Genomic DNA, 18,935 nt, shown 5'->3' with positions numbered 1-18,935 from the left:
ACCTCCGCGGCTCCCCCGTCGACGGCGCTTACTCCTACCTCCGCTGGTGGAGTACAAGCGTTGATTCGGGGATCAATTGTCGCGTCCCGACGAGACATGATAATTCGATCCCTGAGAGATCGATTTCTACCCACCGATTCAGGCGGGTAGTGTAGACCTGCCCTTAGTTTTGTGAGATCTTTTTGAAGTTCTTCACAGTTTGCTTTGGTCTTAACTATCTTGAGCAGTTTAGTATCATCTGCAAACTTTGCCACCTCACTTTTTACCCCTTTCTCCAGATCATTTATGAATAAGTTGAATAGGATTGATCCTAGGACTGACCCTTGGGGAACACCACTAGTTACCCCTCTCCATTCTGAGAATTTACCATTAATTCCTACCCTTTGTTCCCTGTCTTTTAAGCTATTCTCAATCCATGAAAGGACCTTCCCTTTTATCCCATGACAATTTAATTTACGTAAGAGCCTTTGGTGAGAGACCTTGTCAAAGGCTTTCTGGAAATCTAAGTACACTATGTCCACTGGATCCCCCTTGTCCACATGTTTGTTGACCCCTTCAAAGAACTCTAATAGATTAGTAAGACATGATTTCCCTTTCCAGAAACCATGTTGACTTTTGCCCAACAATTTATGTTCTTCTAGGCATCTGACAATTTGATTCTTTACTATTGTTTCAACTAATTTGCCCGGTACCGACGTTAGACTTACTGGTCTATAATTGCTGGGATCATTCCTAGAGCCCTTTTTAAATAGTGGCATTACATTAGCTATCTTCCAGTCGTTGTGTACAGAAGCCAATTTAAAGGACAGGTTACAAACCCTAGTTAATAGTTCCGCAATTTCACATTTGAGTTCTTTCAGAACTCTTGGGTGAATGCCATCTGGTCCCAGTGACTTGTTAATGTTAAGTTTATCAATTAATTCCAAAACCTCCTCTAGTGACACTTCCTCAGATTTTGGGATGGCAATTATTTACTTCAGAGTGGTAGCCGTGTTAGTCTGTATCAGCAAAAACAACAAGGAGTCCTTGTGGCACCTTAGAGACTAACACATTTATTTGGGCATAATCTTTCGTGGGCATGAAATACAGGAGCAGGTATAAATACATGAAAGGATGTGGGTTGCTTTACCAAGTGTGAGGTCAGTCTAATGAGATAAATCAATTAACATGGACACAAATCTGACATCAGGAATCATAACATTTAAAAACCAGAAGAAGAACACTTCAATCTCTCTGGTCACTCAATAACAGACCTAAAAGTGAAACTGCAGAACTGGAATTTAATTTGCAAACTGGATACCATCAGATTAGGCCTAGATAAAGACTGGGAGTGGTTGGGTCATAGATTCATAGATTCATAGATTCTAGGACTGGAAGGGACCTCGAGAGGTCATCGAGTACAGTCCCCTGCCCGCATGGCAGGACCAAATACTGTCTAGACCATCCCTGATAGACATTTATCTAACCTACTCTTAAATATCTCCAGAGATGGAGATTCCACAACCTCCCTAGGCAATTTATTCCAGTGTTTAACCACCCTGACAGTTAGGAACTTTTTCCTAATGTCCAACCTAGACCTCCCTTGCTGCAGTTTAAGCCCATTGCTTCTTGTTCTATCCTCAGAGGCTAAGGTGAACAAGTTTTCTCCCTCCTCCTTATGACACCCTTTTAGTTGAAATTAAGTTTAGGTTTTGTCATTACAAAACCTAAACTTAATTTCCCCATTACTAATTTCTCCTTACTGTTACTCACACCTTCTTGTCAACTGTCTATAATGGGCCACTCTCTTACCACTTCAAAAGTTGTTTTTCCTCCCTTGGTATCCTGCTGTTAAGTGATTTATCTCATTAGACTGACCTCAAACTTGGTAAAGCAACCCCTATTCTTTCATGAATTTATACCTGCTCCTGTATTTTTCACTTCATGCATCTGATGAAGTGGGCTCTAGCCCACGAAAGCTTATGCCCAAATAAATTTGTTAGTCTCTAAGGTGCTACAAGGAATCGTTTTTTTCAATTATTTACTTGTGTGCTGAACCTATGTATGTGGGAGGAGATAACAAATATTCCATTCTGAATTATCTTGTCCACTCAGCTTTCCAGGGAGCATTCTGATAAAGAAAACAAACAATGAAGCTGATCTTAAAATTAAGATTTCTAGTACAACAGAACTAAATGTTCATAACACCTAGCCATATTATTGTATGTGAAGTGACAACTGCTATAATGCAATTAGGCAGGAGGACAGTCTGAAGAATCACCAAATTCCTGCACTGAATTTCTTTTAAAGAAACTCTAACCTTTGCCTTGGTTTAAACACAGAAGATTACTAGAGCTCAATACAGCAGTGTAACCAATTCTGCACCAGCAGCTCTCAAGCTCTCTTTTCACATAGCTCTGCTTCCAGACCAAGTCAGACTAGTTAAACACCGGTAGAACCAGAATACAGGATGCAACAATGAATCTCCCTTAGCCCTTCCCTTAAAGAGTTATAGTAAGCTAGGAGCACAGCAGTTCACATAGACTGTAGCCTATCCAGTGTGCATACAATTATACTGGCAAACCAGGTGCCAGCTCATGCCAAAGTCCTCATGTCTCATTTGAACACTCACAAGTACACAGCTGGAATCAGTCTGGCTCACCTTGTGTTAGTATTGTTAAAACGAGTATCAGAATGATAAGAATAGGTTTAGTGTTTAGATTGTATTGAATACTTGTGAGTTGCTGCATCCATTAATCTCAGTTATAACATCTGCATCCCATATTGTAAGATAATATTTGAGTGAATTTACTGTGAGCCACTGTGATGTGGCAGATAGCCAGACAGGGCAGAGACATTAACTAGTGTGAAGTACTGATCTCCAACAGAAAGTGTTACATCCTGCCCAATAAGGACTATTGTGGGACATTAAAAAGGACAAAATATTTTGATTGTTCTGTCCTTCCCTGCCGTGTGAAGATGAATCGTGCAAGTGGATTACTCCTGTTAGTTGAGTTTGCAGCTCAGAGCACAAGGGAGGAGGGGAATAAAAACCCCTAACAAGAAGGAACTCTATCTCTATGCTGCTTGGACTTGGGGGTGGGAGGTAGCACGAGGTTTATTAGGCATAAACAAGAGATCCTCAGTGCTTAGATTGGGTTAGCCCTAAAAGATATACAGAGTTTACTTATTATAGAAGCTTCTATTAATTTTTGAAATTTAAGATTGTAATTCATTTGTGTATATATATTTACCTGCTTTAAACTTGTAAATAACTCATTTCTTTTTCCTACATAAAAAATCTTTATACAGTTCATTGTAAGATTGGCTACAAGCTTTGTTATAAGACCTAAGGTGCAATTGATCTGGGCTAAGTGACTGGTCCTTTGGGACTAGGAGTAAGGTGAATATTGCTGTAAGGAGTAAGGTGAATATTGCTGTAATAACTGCTGAATATTGAGTAACAGAGGGGTAGCCATGTTAGTCTGAATCTGTAAAAAGCAATAAAGGGTCCTGTGGCACCTATAAGACTAACAGAAGTATTGGAGCATAGGCTTTCGTGGGTGATAACACTGAACAGTGCACTGATACACAGATACCCTCTCACCAACAACACAGGAAGAAGAACTCCACATGGACTCCTCCTGAGGGTCGAAATGACAGTCTGGACCTATACATAGAATGCTTCCGCCGACGTGCACAGGCAGAAATTGTGGAAAAACAACATCGCTTGCCTCATAACCTAAGTCGTGCAGAACGCAATGCCATCCACAGCCTCAGAAACCACCCTGACATTATCATCAAAGAGGCTGATAAAGGAGGTGCTGTTGTCATCATGAACAGGTCTGACTACCAGAAGGAGGCTGCCAGACAACTCTCCAATACCAAATTCTACAGGCCACTTTCCTCAGATCCCACTGAGGAATACACTAAGAAACTGCACCATCTACTCAGGACACTCCCTACACTAACACAGGAACAAATCAACATACCCTTAGAGCCCCAACCGGGGTTATTCTATCTACTACCCAAGATCCACAAACCTGGAAATCCTTGGTGCCCCATCATCTCGGGCATTGGCACTCTCACTGAAGGACTGTCTGGATATGTGGACTCCCTACTCAGACCCTACGCCACCAGCACTCCCAGCTATCTCCGTGACACCACCGATTTCCTGAGAAAACTACAATACATTGGTGACCTCCCAGAAAACATCATCCTAGCCACCATGGATGTAGAGGCTCTCTACACAAACATCCCACACATAGATGGAATACAAGCTGTCAGGAACAGTATCCCTGATGATGACACAGCACAACTTGTTGCTGAGGTCTGTGACTTTATCCTCATGCACAATTATTTCAAATTTGGTGACAATATATACCTCCAGAACAGTGGCACCGCCATGGGCACCCGCATGGCCCCACAATATGCCAACATTTTTATGGTTGACCTGGAACAACGCTTCCTCAGCTCTCGTCCACTCACGCCCCTTCTCTACCTACACTACATTGATGACATCTTCATCATCTGGACCCATGGGAAGGAGACCCTGGAAGAATTCAACCATGATTTCAACACCTTCCACCCCACCATCAACCTCAGCCTGGACCAATCTACACGGGAGGTCCACTTCCTAGACACCACAGTACAAATAAGCAATGGCCACGTTAACACCACCCTATACCGAAAACCCACCGACCGCTATGCCTACCTTCATGCCTCCAGCTTCCACCCCGGACACACCACACGATCCATCGTCTACAGCCAAGCACTGAGGTACAACCGCATCTGCTCCAACCCCTCAGACAGAGAACAACACCTACAAGATCTTTACCAATCATTCTCAAAACTACGATACCCACACAAGGAAATAAAGAAACAAATCAACAGAGCCAGACGTGTACCCAGAAGCCTCCTGCTACAAGACAGGCCCAAAAAAGAAACCAACAGAACTCCACTGGCCATCACCTACAGTCCTCAGCTTAAACCTCTCCAACGCATCATCAGTGATCTACAACACATCCTGGACAATGATCCCTCACTTTCACAGACCTTGGGAGGCAGGCCAGTCCTCGCCCACAGACAACCCACCAACCTTAAGGATATTCTCACCAGCAACCACGCACCGCACCATAACAACTCTAACTCAGGAACCAACCCATGCAACAAACCTCGATGCCAACTCTGCCCACATATCTACACCAGCAACACCATCACAGAACCTAACCAGATCAGCTACAACATCACCGGCTCATTCACCTGCACGTCCACCAATGTTATATATGCCATCATGTGCCAGCAATGCCCCTCTGCTATGTACATTGGCCAAATTGGACAGTCACTACACAAGAGGATAAATGGACACAAGTCAGATATCAGGAATGGCAATATACAAAAACCTGTAGGAGAACACTTCAACCTCCCTGGCCACACAATAGCAGATGTAAAGGTAGCCATCTTACAGCAAAAAAACTTCAGGACCAGACTCCAAAGAGAAACTGCTGAGCTCCAGTTCATTTGCAAATTTGACACCATCAGATCAGGATTAAACAAAGACTGTGAATGGCTATCCAACTACAGAAGCAGTTTCTCCTCCCTTGGTGTTCACACCTCAACTGCTAGCAGAGCACCTCACCCTCCCTGATTGAACTAACCTCATTATCTCCATACTGATTTATACCTGCCTCTGGAAATTTCCATTACTTGCATCTGATGAAGTGGGCATTCACCCACGAAAGCTTATGCTCCAATACTTCTGTTAGTCTTATAGGTGCCACAGGACCCTCTGTTGCTTTTTGCTGAATATTGCTGATTCCTGTTTAGGCTAGTATTGTGCCTGAGGGGTTTACGCTTGATAATTGGTTGGTAAAATCAAGTATAGAACTCACAACCAATTTGGGGTTTCTGCCTTGCTACCTAACAGTCTTGCCTGAAGTTGGTATTCATGCTCTTGAATCACTGGCTTCTTTACACATCCAATTTGAGATAGTTAACCATTTGGTTACAGGATTAACATACTATGCAAAATACTTTTACTCAGGAGATGGGCCAAACACAAGCAATATATATATAAAGACAGTGTTTCTCAAACTGGGGTCGCCGCTTGTGTACGGAAAGCCCCTGGCGGGCCGGGCTGGTTCGTTTACTTGCCCCATCCGCAGGTCCGGCTGATCGCAGCTCCCACTGGCTGCAGTTCACTGCTGCAGGCCAATGGGGGCTGCTGAAAGCGGTGGCCAGTAAGTCCTTCGGCCCATGCTGCTTCCAGCAGCTTCCATTGGCCTGGAGCAGCAAACGGCGGCCAGTGGGAGCTGTGATCAGCTGGACCCGTAGACGGGGCAGGTAAACAAACTGGCCTGGTCCTCCAGGGGCTTTCCCGACACGAGCAGCGACCCCAGTTTGAGAAACACTGATATAAGAGCAACTTATGGCAAATGCAACCTCAGCATGAATATCTTGACATGAAAACAATCAAAAACATTATTTTAGAAAATGAGTACAGCCAAAAGAACTACCAGATATAAATATGATTTTGTGTGTGCAATTTATTACACCTAAAAAAGCTTTTAAAAGTCATTTGCATGAACAACAATTATTTTCATTAATACTACATGTTTACGTGCGACAGTAATGAGCCTAGTTTTCATTATTGCAGCTTGGTGAGTTACATAAATGGATTCTTGAAGGTTAAGAAATATTAGCACAAGCAAGGAAAGGGAGAGAGGGAAAAGAGGAAAGTGGAAAAGAGCTAGAAAGAGTAGAAAAAGGAAAAAAGAAAACTGTGGATACTTAAGGAAACGGATGATATTGATAACACTAGGTAGGTAAGTTTCACAAGTTAAAATATGATATTGTGTTGAAGGTCTTAGGAGAAGACTAAGTTGCACATTGTTACTCAACAAAAAAACCCTCTTTGTCAATGTTGTGGGTATCTCCCACATAAAGGAGAAGGGCCCTAGCCTTAACAATGACAGAATTCTTTTAAATAACAGAGTTCTTTTAAAGATGATTTTGCTATTACTCCTAATCTAGCCATATCTTCATTTAGGTCTAATAGGTACTATTTAGCAAAGCAATTTAGTTCTCAAATAATGTTGCATGTGGGGACCAAATCTCCATGGAACATTTTTCCATATTAAAGCCACGGGTAGCTGTGATCTGTTCTATTCAATGCCAATTTGATGTGGTCCTCTAGTTCCTGGCAGGTTGTTAATGACACGTCTTTTGCTGTGTATGTTTCGTGCATGCTAAGAGCAAGGAGTTTTTGATCTCACAATATTGTGGGAATTAACATGGTATCCTTTTTTTCTCTCATTTAAATAATGACTCACAGCACAGGAATATCATCCACAAAGAGTCTGGGATACCGTTGGAGTCTTAACCACCTGGATAATAGGTGAGTAACCAGTAATAAACCACAATCATTCCATTTTGGTACTTGTAATGTTCTTGTTCAAACTCATTCCTGGTGCTCTCCACTGAAATTATATCAGGAATAAATTTAGTTCATCATTTTCTCCCAGGGGGTTGATAAAGCATTCCAAATTTGCTTATTTTGTCCATATCATCTTACAAAATATAAATTAAATCCTTTTATCTCCCTGACAATCATTCTGTATTCCTTCTCTAGAATTGTTTTATCTCTTTAAAGTAACAGTGGAACAGTGGAACTTGGTGCACAAGATCATACACTACCTCACTTTGTGACTCAGGAAGATAATTGTTGATTAAATGCTTCAACAATTGGAAAGACAGTAGGTCTTTTGAAGAAATTACATTTTAATAAGCAAGTAATTATTTCAAATACTGGCATATAAAGCAAATTTAGCAATATTTAAAACCTAAGGCATCTTAAAATGTTGCATTAGTATAAATAAGTATATTTTGTAAATTATAATTATTAGCTAAATATCTGCATGCATTTGTCCAAGCGGCTCTTCCTTTAAATTACTTTTCTTAAAGTTGCTACTAAAAGAAATTGTAAATATCGTAATGATTTCACTGAATACTTTATTCAATTAGTACTGTATTAAATTTTGGATAAATAATATCACTCTATTATGTTCACCTCAGAAAACAATGTCCGGGAGCAATTTATTGTATTTACTTATATAGAGCTGACTAGGAAAAGAAATGGCCTGAACAGTAAACTTTTTTTAAAGGAGGAAGTCCACTACTGAAGTTGCATAATATTTTCTCAAGGAAATTTCTTTTGGGGAGGAGGAGCTTCCTTAGTTCAAGCAGCGACAAGACACTTTGATACCAGACTGAGGAGTGAAGCATAAAACCCAGAGAGTTTGGATAGTGAGACAAGCAGACAATGCCATTTGCATTATTTCTGAGAGTACACTGATTAGGCTGGCACCTTTGCAAAATTATGCCAATATAATTGTTTTCATGATCCATTTTTTTGTATCAGTCACTGAGAGAACTGAGATATTTTCCACAGGAGAAGAATATAAACCCAACTCATTAAGGATCTGATCCAAATTCTACTCAAGTCAATCAAAAAACTCCTACTGAATTCAATATGATTTATATCAGGTTCTTAATGTCCCACTGTTCCCACCAGCATATTTTCAGTACATGCTGTTTTAAGGTGCTCAGCACTATACAATATGAACTCTAGACACGGTGTATAAAACAATACTAAACCTGTATTACTTGATTTCACTGTCCCCCCAACCCTTCTTATGACCTTTGATCTTTCCAAGTGTCCTATTCTGTGTTAAGGAAGTGCAAATATGAAGAGATAGAGAAGTCTGACATGGAAAAATTGTTTTTAAAGAAATATTTCCTAGTTTCTCTTGGGAGAAAGGAGGACCTAGTGCAATGGTGGGCAACCTGCAGCCCACAGGCCGCACTCGGCTAGGGTGACCAGATGTCCCGATTTTATAGGGACAGTCCCGATGTTTGGGTCTTTTTCTTATAGAGGCTCCTATTACCCCCCACCCCCTGTCCCGATTTTTCACATTTGCTGTCTGGTCACCCTACACGCGGCCCGTCAGGGTAATCCACTGGTGGGCCACGAGACAGTGTTTACATTGATCGGCCGCAGACATGGCTGCCCTCAGCTCCCAGTAGCCGCGGTTCGCCGTTCCAAGCCAATGGGAGCTGCAGGAAATGGTGCGGGCTTTCCCGAGATTTCAGGTACTAGGAAGCAATGGTACACACAGAACAAGACACTTTGACTAGAGTTGCCTGCAACTCATAAGAATTTGTTTTTGTTTGTTTGTTTGTTTGTTTGTTTGTTTTAACTGCAAAATGACCCCCTCATCTTAGAACAAATATCATATCTAATTTCCTAACTAACTGGCCACTTATATCAACTTCCCCGTTTCCCCCCAGTTAAGACTGGCTCTCCAAAGGGCTTAACCCTTTTATTAAAAGATTATTATTTTTAATTATTATTAATTTTAATTTCATATAGATGTTATGATTTAACTTCCTTACTACATTTTGCTACATATTATCAACTTCCTTAGTAGACTGAAACAAAAAGGCACTGAAGCCTGTTTCCCTACTTAATATGAACCTGAAACCTTTCTTGTCAAATATGTTTGTATTTAATGTTGTTTTCACTACCTATCAAAAGAAATAAAACAATATAAGCATTCTTAAATACATTAAGAATAAATGTATTTTTGCTGATGGAGCTGATACTAAACAAGATCTTAGTCAGAGGAGACTGTGTCACATCCTGATGGATTAATTTAAATAAAGTACCAACACCTCATTTTACCAAAATTTAATTATTTACAATATTACTTTCCATTTTGTAATGAGATTACTCTAAAAGGCTTCAGTAATCGGAAGCTAAAAATGCTGACAAAGGTAAAGTGCAAAAGAGATAGAGAAACACACACACACAGACACACAAATTACTACCATGTCATACAGGCCCTGCATAAAAGCCATCACATTTACAAAGGATGCCTTTTCCCTTCTTGTACTACCTTTGCCTCCCTGCTAATTTAGATCGGAGTATCACTCTGGAGTTCTCCTCTGTCTTGTCGCTGCTCCATTATTTTTTTCTTTGCCATCTTGATGAACAGCAGGTCTCCTACCTATAAAGATGCAAAATGTGGAAGTTTATGAATGATGTCAGTTTATTTTTGTTGTTTACATAATATATGTATATATAAAAATATCCTTCTTTCAGGTGCATTACGTAAATAATTTAGTGTGTAAAGAACTCCATTATGATCTCCTTCCCTTATATCCTTGGTGCAATGGTGGATTGATGGCTTCTCCATAAAGTTCAACCTATTGTAGACACTCTTATCTTAGGAAAAAATGGTGGAAACTATAGAGTAAATCTTCATTACAGCACATGAGAATTAAGTCTTAACTCCTAATAATTTTATGGGAATTTCATGGGTAAATCCAAAAAGAAATAACACTTTTAGCTCAGTCCCTGTGGATCAAGATGTTGAAGTACATATGGTCTTCTGTCAGAAAGAAAAGAAGACAGCTGTCTAGAGGTTAGAACATACAACTGGGAGCTAGGAAATCTAAGATCTGCCACCAGATCACTATGTGAGGTTGAGCATGTCACCTGAACTCCCTGGACCTCAGTTTACCCTGAAGACCTTGCAGGAGCCCTAGGCATAATTAACAGTATGAACCAAAGTCTGTGAACAAAAGTAGGCCTGGCCTTGGCAGAATAGTAACACACCAGGTATTGGTTAATCAAGTAAGCACATTCCTGACTGGACAGGATGGTACAGAATCTATGTAAACAAATTCCTAAGAGATGGTACTGGGACACACAGATAAGGATGGGTTGACAGGATAATGGATGAGGATGTTTTGTTTGAACTAGCAAGTCCAAGGGATAAGGGTAGTAACTAACAACATCTGAAGTGCAATATGTAACTTGTTTGTAACAATGTATAAAAGGAGAAGTCATAGGAGCGCCATGTTTGTACTGGTCTAGGGGACAGCATCCTGATAAGTCAATTGAACTGGTACCTTGTTGCAGCTATACATGTGTTAGTATACTTGTAGCTCCTATGGGGCACTGGTACCATACTTTGTCAACAATTAACCTAGCTGAGAGCCTTTGCCACCTAACCGAGTCTGTGGTCTCTCTTCATGAACAACCTTGATGTCTGCTGAGTCTTCAAGCTGCATCTCTGCTAGTGCAGCTAACACCGGTGTTCCAAGAACAGCAGCACTAGCAACAATCTGCAGCACTAACAACATACCCACTCATAAAATATATGTGAAAGTATTTGTAGGTTGCTTTGAGATCCTTAATTAAAAGGGGCTATAAAATGCAAAATATTTGTGAGGAGCTGTGGAGCAACAGGAGTTCTCAGAGGCAAGTTGACTGATTCAGCACATTCAAAAGTGAAGAGATCCTTACTGGGAGTGCCTTGCCAGCAGCTCCCTCTGTATCTAGGGAGCACAGGTTCACCACCTCTGCTGATCACAGCAACATTAATACGAAGAACTGTACGGTTACTGGAATTTCCACATCACAGGAAATTTGTTTTCATTTTGAATTTCCCGAGAAACAATTTTTTGGGGAAAAAAGATGCAAAAGTATTTTGGGTCAAGAAAAATTATTTGTTTTGATAAAATAGAATTTTTTAGCTTAGATTTTTACTTTTTACTTTACATTATATTATAATGTATAATATAAAATTCAAACAAAAGCCCTTCTTAAATGAAACAAATTCAAAATGAAGAATTTTGATAATGTCAAAACTTTCCATTTTGACTTTTTCAGAATGAAATTTAATCTATTTCATGTTCCTGTAAAAATGTTTAGTTTCGGCAAAATCGTTGTTTTCCAGTTTGAAAACACTCCATTGCAACATTTTTGACCAGTTCTAGTAATATGGAAGGAGCAGCAAGGTGATATCGCAAGCAAAACAGACTCAATTCATTTAGGCCTTGAAAAATTGAACCATGAACACCACCCAACTCAACCTGAAAGCTTGTTAGTAGCCAGTTCAGTTCCCAGAGCAACTGAGTTAATTACTCCTAAGAAAAAGTGCCTCTAAGCAAACAAGTGGTAGCATTCTAAGCTAACTTAAGGTATTGAGATGTCCCAAGAAAAACACCAACTATTGTTTTTCCAATTCTGATAAGAGATAATTCCCCTTTTAATACTAGAGCTATGGTTAAATCAAACTGAAGCTTTTATAAATCCATTCAGTTTATCAAATGCTGCTTACTTTACTCAAGAAAGTAGTGCCACTGAAGTCAATGAGATCACCCAGATGAATAAAGTGAGCAAGGGTTGTCCAACTAATTATATCATTTAACATTTGTCTAAGCGCAGAAGACATGTTAAAGCTGATCATCTTCTCCATCTTAGCTTGTTTAACAACATCTTAGCTTGTTTAACAACATAAATGCAATTGAGCACTTAACTACACAGAAAGGGAATTCCTTCTGCTTTGGGTGGTTTCTTTTAGAGTACAGGTTATTACAATAGCAGCACATCCCTTCCCATATTAAATTATACTTTCAAATAAAAATATGAGAGGTTTTTACCACTGTCCTAGTAATAAATTCATGTTCTTTGTAACATCATTGCTACAGTGAAAAATGGGGCCAAACCCTGAACCCATAACTCTAGAGCTCTTGAAACTATTTAATGAAATAAGTTATCCAACAAATTTACTCTTGTGTTTCTGTTCTAAAATATTCTCAAACAGATCCTGATTTCTACTAAGGCATCCATTATTTTCATACAAGCACCATCAGTAAAATTCTCACAACCACATTTTTGTTTAAAGCTCTCTGACTGTAACTTCGAAATATTCAGTCACGAAAGTGTAACGCAAAATTAACCAATAGTTACCTGGTGACCCTAGTCCTTCCAGTCACCATCTTTCATAAGCCTTGAAAGATTAAGGGCATCTCAGTGCCCAAACACCTGGAGATTCTGTCTCCCTGGATCAGGATCCCTATTAGCCTCCTTCCCATGTAGATAGGAAAAGGAAATACATCCTTGTGTAAGAGTCATAGGGCTTATAGAGATAGAACTCTGCTCCCTCTATGGAGAAAAGAGGAAAAGCTCTGGGCAGATTCATTGACATGAATATGCTGCCTACCCATCATTCCTCACACTTTTTTTTTTGTTTTAGTTGGAATTTACCTATGTTCTGATTGTATGAATAATACTAGACTGTTTAACTGTAGGTATGAAAAAAGCATAGAAAGGGTTTGAGCTGTGCCCTGGAATTAGTGGGTTACCCTGAATGTACAGGTTATGGAGTCTGATTTGGAAATAGGATTCAAGTTCAAAATGAGGGTAAAGGCTCTGTCCTAGAGATCAAGAGTTCTTGCCCAGGAAGCAGGGACTCAGTCCTAGGATTCATTTTGTGTTATTATATGTAACTCAGTCCAGTTTTTCTCTGGGTTCCCATTCCCAACCTAGAGATTCTGAACCCTGTGCAGAGTAATTCTGCAGTATTAGCATAAGCTGAACTGTCAGGAGCAACATTGAGCTGGTTTTGGAGCAGGGCCTGACCAAACCAGCAGTGGTGTTGTAGAGCTGATTTCACAACAAGTCCCAACCAGACTAGTAGGGGCAGAGCTGATGTCACAGAACTGGGCCAGGTAGCTGCACATTGCAGCAAGAGCTCGTAGTACAGATTTCTCTGAATTGGAGCAGACAGGTGACAAACCACCCCCAATACCCTCCTGAATACCAGTGAGTCCAAGTAGACCAATGAGTGGGATATTATGGGGTGGGGGTTATTGTGCGAGTTCGGAACCTCAACAAGCCAGACAATTAATACCCGGAACTGTGCCTTGACACATTAATTGGGTGGTATTATATATCTATATCTCTATATAATTATTGTTTCTTTTATTTATTCTTTTCACTTTTCCCCAAAATAAAAAGTGTTTGTGGATCCTCATTCCCAAGGACTGCTGAGTACCTATGGATGGGAAATAACAGCTAGAAAGGTGAAAAGGGAAATGTATTTTAATTTTCCAGAGTCAAAGTAAGAATATGGCTCTGGGTAGGGACGCGAGCTGTAATTTTATTTATTTTGAAAACGGCGCGATTATAGACTGAACTCAGCTCTTGTTTCTGTCATTAGCACCTAACAGAAGAGTTAGACTTGAACAGAGAAAGACATAGGAAAGGAAGAGGAGGTGCTGTGTTAGCGTTTAATGCTGACTGACTGATAATGTGAAAGCAGAATCCTATTTGCGGTAATTACTGCATAAGAGAGTAATGTTTGGCAGAGTTCCCATGCACTGTTACACATGAACTTGTTTTTGAAGCATATGCCTAAACAAAGTGCTTTACTTAGCATATATGTTGCTATATTTCTTTTACTCTATTACTGAACTGAAACAACTAACCTAATTAGTGAGCTCTATTCACCTTTGAAGCAACAAATTAGTGGATGTTCTACAAAAAGACATATATCGTTGTGCATCAGCTCCAATCATAAATTAACAAATCTTTCTCTGTCCCTCCCACAAGGTTTCAAAAATAACTCATGATGTGCCTAAAAGGATAATACAACCTTGAATCTTTGAGCAGCTGCTGCAATAAGAAACTTCATATAAGAAGTGGAATTAATGGCCAGCATGCAGGAGCAACCTCTATCATAAGATCATTATTCATGTCAGAATTTTAAATAGTCATTTCTTGGCACTTTCCGATGGGTCACATTCACTTCTCAAAATCCAGCCAAAGACAAGGAGGATTTAAATAAAGTTATACAGAGCTGTCCTTTTAATGAGGCATCTAAAGAACTAGTGGCACTAAAGAAGCTCCAGTTTTGTTATAGGTAGCAGAGAGAGCTCTTCCACTTTCTACAATAAACATTATTCCAGCACCACTGATCTGGATCCAGATTTCAGACTAACCACTGGGTCAGATCCAAGTGGTTTGTAACAGTTTCTATCTATAAATACTCAACATTGTGTGTGTCATACTGGAAAGGTTTGAAATGGAGCAAAACTTAAAATACTGTTATATATAAACATTTAAACCTGGCCTGAACAGCACACTACGGAATATAATATAGGGAACAATCCTTCAGTGGCAGAGGTGGTAATGATGGTCACATGATGTAATAGGTCTTTTGTATCTCCAATTCCATGATTATATGAGAAATGTATTTATAGATTGGAGTATTTATTTTGCTAGCAGAACAAAATATTCTATACTTTGTGAATGAATACAGAATTTGACATAATTCCATTTCTTGCATTATGGAATATGTATTTTTCTCCTCAAATACTGTTGTGATTTTGTTATGAAGGTTCCTTTTTTGCTCACTTTCTGGTGGCAGGAAATATTTGTAGCCAATTCACCCATAGGGTATATCTACACTGCAATTAAACATCCGTGGTTGTCCTGTATCAGCTAACTCAGACTCATGGGGTTTGGGGTTCTGGGGTTTAAAATTGCAGTGTAGAGGTTTAGATTTGGGCTCCAGCCTGGGCTCTGAAACCCCACAAACACCTACTCTGCAATTTTACAGCCCAATAGCCTGCGTAATCTGACAGAGACCAGCCATGGGTGTTTAATTGCAATGTTGATATACCCATAATCTCCTGTGAAATGGGGCACATAGTGTTAAACTGACAGAACATTTAATGTTATGGTTTTGGTGGTATTATAATAAGGTAGCACCAGAATATGCATTCAAGTTGTGCTAATGTGACAACAGGGATCTTTTTGTATGCCCACAGCATATCTTCCTCATGCTACTGAAAATGCTACCTTCACACATATTTGTGAACTAAAGTTAACATTTGTTCAACAACTCCCAGGTTATTGTTAACATGAGAATCTAATGTTTTAGACTGGCTTCCAGCATATATCGTATTCAGGCAATCAGTCATCTCAATTTAAAAAAACTCAGACTTATTCATTCAACTAAAACATTGTTACCAGAGCATCAGGAATTTGTTTGCCTGGAGTTCAAATTCAGGTGGACTATTCCCTTCAGGCTCCTTTGAAAAACCCTGAAAGATTAATTACATTTACCTGTTAATCTTAAAATGAAATGCAAGGCTTAACTAACCACAATATCTGTCAAGGACAGAAAAGAACTGCGAGACCTGAACAAAAATACCATATTAATGTACCTATTTCTTTTCCCCTGGAGATGTCTCTATTAATTCATCAATTGTCTCTATTGATCTGATGTTTAGAGATTATTGAAAAAAAAATTATTTTGAAATTTTTCAGCAACAAAAAGGAGCACTTTTAAAATTAAACTTTTTGAGAAAAATGTTTCTTCTTTTACTTTTCTAACTGTATTGCATATGCCCTGAAAGTGAAATGCAAAGCAAAAATATCCTGAAGATATGATGCAAATGAAGAAACCCTTTAAAAACACTTAAGAAACATTTGTATCTTTATAATACTATTCTCTGTTGACATAACATGTTTCCAGCTGTGTCCTGTTGGGCAAGTAGTTCTCACCAGACATGGGACTGAAATGGGGGAGATGGGGAGTTTTGGAGGGGAAGGGAGATATGCAGAGAAAGGAAAAAAATGCTCCCTGTCACAGATTTCAGTCCCATGTCTGGTCAACAGTTGCCCAACAAGACAGAAACATGTAAGGGTAAGAGAAGGTCACATTATGGTGGAGGAAATGTTTCTTGGGTGTTTTTAAAGTTTTTTTTGTTTTTAATTTAAGAGCTATAATTAATTCACTATGTTAATAATAATTCACTATGTTTGTCCCAGCTAATCAGAACTAACATATCTTCCTGAAGTGGAAACATTTTTTTTTGTAATTCACCTTCTACAAGGGTATTAAGAGTGAATTCCTTTAAAGGAAAGTGCAGTCCAGAAGGATTATAGGTAGGGTCCTAACAACTTCACGGCCGTGAAAACCGTGTCACGGACCATGAAATCTGGTCTCTCCCGTGAAATCTGCTGGGGAGGGGCAGGGCTGGGGGTGCAATAGCCAGGGCTCCTACTACACACCAGGCTCCAGCTGCTAGTCCTGGCAGGCCTGTGGAGGGACAGGATTTCCTCTTCTCCTGCCAGGGCTGTTCCGAGGGTTGGGTCAGAGCCACCTCTGGAAACCTCCCCCAGCATCAGGAAACTCCACTCACCTGCCCCACTTCCTGCCCCCATCACTTCCCAGCTGCGGTGGGAGGGGTAACTGTACAGGGAGCAGACGCGGAGCTTCCTTCAGCTGGGGGAGATTCCCGGAGGTGGGTCTGACCCAGGCCTGGGAGCAGCCCCTGCAGAAGAGTAAGTCCCAGCTTTCCACAGCCCAGCCAGGACTAGCAGCCAGAACCCAATTTATGGTGGATTTGTACAGTTCTTCTCAAACATTTTTTTTGTGTGGACCACTTGAAAATTGCTGAGGGTCTCGGCAGATCACTTAATGATCTTTACAATAGTTAGCTAACGGTACAAACAACATTAGGAAAGCCCTTTGGATAAAAGTGCTATATAAAAAAAACTTAACTATAATTAACATTTTTTGTTCTACAAATAAAAGCACACAACACATATTTTAATATCCATAGTCTTACCGTTCTAATGCAATGGATGTGCCCTCTCTCCCCCGCTGCATCAGCCCCCGAGATGGGGTGGGGAAGAAGGGGGTCTCTCCCTCTCTCTCCCTGCCACGGCAGCCCCTGAGGTGGGGCTGGGAAGGAGGGGGGTCTCTCCCTGGCAGCCGCAGCCCTGGAGCTGGGGAAAGTCACCTTTTTCTCTGGCAGCCACAGCCCTGCACCTCCCAAATTCCCCTCACCCCCTCTTCTCACCCCACTGCCCCCTCCCACCTACCCCCTGTTTCCCCCAAGGTCACCAGCTCACCTTACATGTGCGTCTTCTCCAGGGTCCAGGCACCTAATTAGTGGAGCCACACCTGCAGCTCCACTAATTAGGTGGGTCGCACTTCGTTTTCTTGTGTGCACTTTAGAGGGAACTATCTGCGGGCCACTTGAATGGAGCTCGTGGACCTCTGGTGGTCTGAGGACCACAGTTTGAGAACTTCTGGTATAGAAGCCACAGTAATGGACTCTAGCTAAATATTAGTATTGTAGAAAGAAAAGTTAATTACAAAGGAGGAGATCAAGATATATTTGCATCCACAAAAGCCCACATTGGAAGTGGAATAGAAGCTGCAATGCCCCCAGTGAAAGCACGAGAAAGAATTTTACCTCCCTGGATATTTTTGCTTTACATTTCACCATTAGGGCACATGAAATGCAGTTAGAAAAGTTTTAAAAAAATTCTCAATGTTTTTCATTAAAGAAGTATCCCTTTTTCTTGTTGAAAACATTTAAAATTTATATTTTTTCAAGCAGCTCTAAATACACTGTTGACAAATGAAAGGCATTAGAATGCACACTGGAAGGAATAATTTGAACTATACATATACATGGCTGGGTTCTAAATTGTCTGTAACCACTGAGGGAAAAGATGAGTTTCACTGTGAACAGCTCATTTGAAATATATGCACCATGTGCACTGCTCATTCAAAAAAAATCAGAAGAATAAGAAAATATTAGTAAAAATGTTATCATGCCATCATATAAGTCAATGGTATGCCCTTATGTGGAACAGAGTTCATTTGTGTTACACTTATCTCAAGTAACATTTAACAGCAATAGAATGGATCCAGAGACAGAAGAAAATTATTGAAAACACAGAAAGGCTTCCATATGAGGACAGAGAGAAAAAGATAAGTGGTGAAATCCTGACCCCATCAAAGTCTAACAGAAAACTCTCACTAACTTCTGTAGGGCCCAGATTTCCAGCAATTTGGAGGATAGGATTAGAATTCAGAATGATCCTGATAAATTTGGAGAATTAATCTGAAATCAACAAGATGAAATTCAATGAAGACAAATGCAAAATTCTACACATAGGAAGGAAAAATCAAATGCTCACATACAAAATGGAAAGTAATTGGAGAGGCAGCAATATTGCAGAAAATGATCAGAGGTTATAGTGGATCACAAATTAAATATGAGTCAACAGTGTGATG

Source organism: Terrapene carolina, unplaced genomic scaffold (genome assembly GCF_002925995.2).
Source record: "Terrapene carolina triunguis isolate 2854851 unplaced genomic scaffold, T_m_triunguis-2.0 Scaffold17, whole genome shotgun sequence".
Lineage (NCBI taxonomy): Eukaryota > Metazoa > Chordata > Testudines > Emydidae > Terrapene > Terrapene triunguis.
The sequence above is the reverse complement of the archived record's forward strand: the minus strand, read 5'-3'. Positions refer to the sequence as shown.